The sequence below is a fragment of the Heteronotia binoei genome, chromosome 21, assembly GCF_032191835.1.
Source record: "Heteronotia binoei isolate CCM8104 ecotype False Entrance Well chromosome 21, APGP_CSIRO_Hbin_v1, whole genome shotgun sequence".
Classification (NCBI taxonomy): domain Eukaryota; kingdom Metazoa; phylum Chordata; class Lepidosauria; order Squamata; family Gekkonidae; genus Heteronotia; species Heteronotia binoei.
Window position 1 is genome coordinate 155,770,898 of NC_083243.1, and position 2,934 is coordinate 155,773,831.

A 2,934-nucleotide genomic window follows, 5' to 3' on the forward strand; every position below is an offset into this window, starting at 1 on the left:
TTTCCAATATGCACTAGCTAAAATCATTGAGCTAGTGCCTATTAGAAATTTGATTAAGTGGTCTTAGAGAATATCAAAGAGAAATATCGAGCAGATCGGCTCTTCGAGGAAGCATTGTATGCGAAATGTGATCCAAGTTGATGGGCACATAAGGGTACATCACATTTGAAGCCAGGATTTATAAGGAATTTGGATACCACATAGTTTTAAACAAAAAGGGAGAAGTACTGGACATTCTCTGGACATTGATATACTGTGGATCCTTTCCTTTTGTGAAGCTTTTTGATATACTGTGTATTTGGTATTATTTGAAATTAATATAGACTTTAAGAATTATTTTGCATATATTTTATGGTGGGTTTTGTACACAGTGATTGTTGTTTTCTGCTACAGACTGTGTTGCCACAACCCCAGCAGCCTTCATTAACCCCTGGAGAAGCCCACACCACCCTTTCTCCACTTCGTATGCGATTTTGGGCAGCTGGTAGTTTGCTGGCCTTTTGACTGGGGGGGGTGTGGCTAAGGAGAGCCCCAGGAAAGCGAGCCAGCCCAAGCAGGCCTTGCTTGCCCAGGGCTCTCCTTTCTTACATCAGATCACTTTTGGCTGGTGGTGGGGCTGCATATGCTAGTGAGTTATGCTAATGAGCTCCACCACCTATTTTTCTACAAAATGACCCCTGTATAAAACGGGGGTCCACTGCATGAAGCTTGACCTGAAAAGAAAAATTGTGTTAGTAAACACAATTGATACGGGGTTAAAATGTAGGTATGAATTATCAGCTGGAAGTTTCCATCTGCGGTAAGAGTGCTAAAGTCACATAAACTTACTGTTTTTCCTAGTATCTTCTTTCTCACTATGACTGCATTACTTGTTCTCTGGTGAATATAGTGCTTTACAAGTGACCCATGACAATTCCATCCCAACCATTGAAAATAATTGTGGTTTCCCACCCACCCCACTCCACTGCGCTGCTATTGTTCATCTCATCTGCTTCTGCTCCAGCATTGTCTTCACCCTTTGTTAGGGCTCTGTCTCCTTCATAGAGTGATATCAGTCAATTAAAGAATACAGAGTGAAAAAATATTTAATTATTTACTTCATTTATACCCCCCCCCCCGCCTTTTTGTTGGAAAAGGTACTGGTGTTCAAAGAAGACCTTGAAGGGGACGGCAAGAAGACAATTAGATAGGATAGTGAGAACAGCACCTTCTGTCTCCTGTTAAGTGTTATTTCTTGTCTGTCTCCAGATTGCTGCTCTTAGGGCAATTTCCTCTTTCTTATTGGAAGTGACACACTCAGTCACCCCTCTTTCTCAGCAACAGATGTAGTTAGGAACCTATCTCTGTATCTCTTCTTTCCTATCAAGTATGTTAGTTCCTAAACAAAACTTTATCTGCTCTTTTATTGGGTTGTGCACCATTGCTGTTTTAATTACTTTGCAAACAACTTTTATACCCAATGGGTCCCAAAACAGCTTATATCATTCTGCTCTCCATTTTATCATCACAAGAACTCTTTGTGGTAAATTAGGCTGAGTAACTGGCCCCAAATCACCCAGAAAATCACTCATGGCAGAGTATGGATTTGAACCTGGATCTCTGAGATACTAGTCTGACAATCTAGCTGCTACCCCAGATTGGCTCTCTTTGATGTCACAAAATGATATCATGAATCTACATAGTTAATCAGGTTTTATGCAATGACATGCCAATGTCTGGCAGCAGCTCTCCAGGGTCTCCAGACTGGCAGCAGCTCTCCAGGGTCTCAAGCTGAGGTTTTTCACACCTATTTGCCTGGACCCTTTTTTGGAGATGCCAGGGATTGAACCTGGGACCTTCTGCTTCCCAAGCAGATGCTCTACCACTGAGCCACCGTCCCTCCCCTTTAATATCGTACAGATATTAAACATTAACTAATTAAAACCTTAAACAATATAACAATTGAAACATTTTAAAAACAATTTGGTGCTAATAATACATACCAATAATTTCAGTTTCAGTCTTCTTGAGTATCCTCATATGTGGCTATCGATTAAAAGCAAGTTGAAATAAAGCTGTCTTGCAAGCCTTGCGGAACTAAACAAGGTCCCGCAAGACTCTTGCTTCTTCTGGCATTTGGTTCCACAAATAGGGGGCCGCTATAGAGAAGACTCTCTCCCGAGTGATCTTCAATCTTGCCTTCCTCGGCCCAGGGATCAATAACAGGTTCCTTGCCCCTGATCTGAGTACCCTTTAGGGAACATATGGGAAGAGATGGTCCCTAAGGTTGACAGGTCCTCGGCCATATAGGGCTTTAAAGGTAATAACCAGCAACCTGTAGCAAATCCAGTACACTATCGGCAGCCAGTGCAGTTCTCGCATCCCAGGCTGTATGTGCTCCCGCATGGAGAGCCCCAATAACAGTCTAGCCACAGCATTCTGCACCAGCTGCAGTCTCCGGATTTGATACAAGGGCAGTCCTATGTAGAGGGCATTACAGTGGTTCAATCTTGAGGTGACTGTAGCTTGGATCACAGTTGCCAGGTCACCACGGTCGAGGAAAGGGACCAATGCCTTGCCTGCCTAAGATGGAAAAAGGCAGATTTGGCAGTGGCTGCTATCTGGGCCTCCATTGTCAATGAAGGTTCCAGTAGCACCCCCAAGCTTTTGACCTTGGATGCCATTGCAAGTGGTGCACCATCAAAAGCTGGTAGGGGGATTCCCCTTCCCAGGCTGCCGTGGCTCAGGCAAAGGACCTCTGTCTTTGTCGGATTCAGCTTCAGTTGACTCAGCTTAAGCCACCCTGCCATGGCCTTCAGCGCCAGATCCAGATTTTCTGGGGTACAGGCAGACTGGCCGTCCATCAGTAGATAGAGCTGGGTGTCATCAGCGTACTGATGGCAACCCAACCCATACCTCCTGGCAATCTGGGCAAGGGGGAGCATATAGATGTTA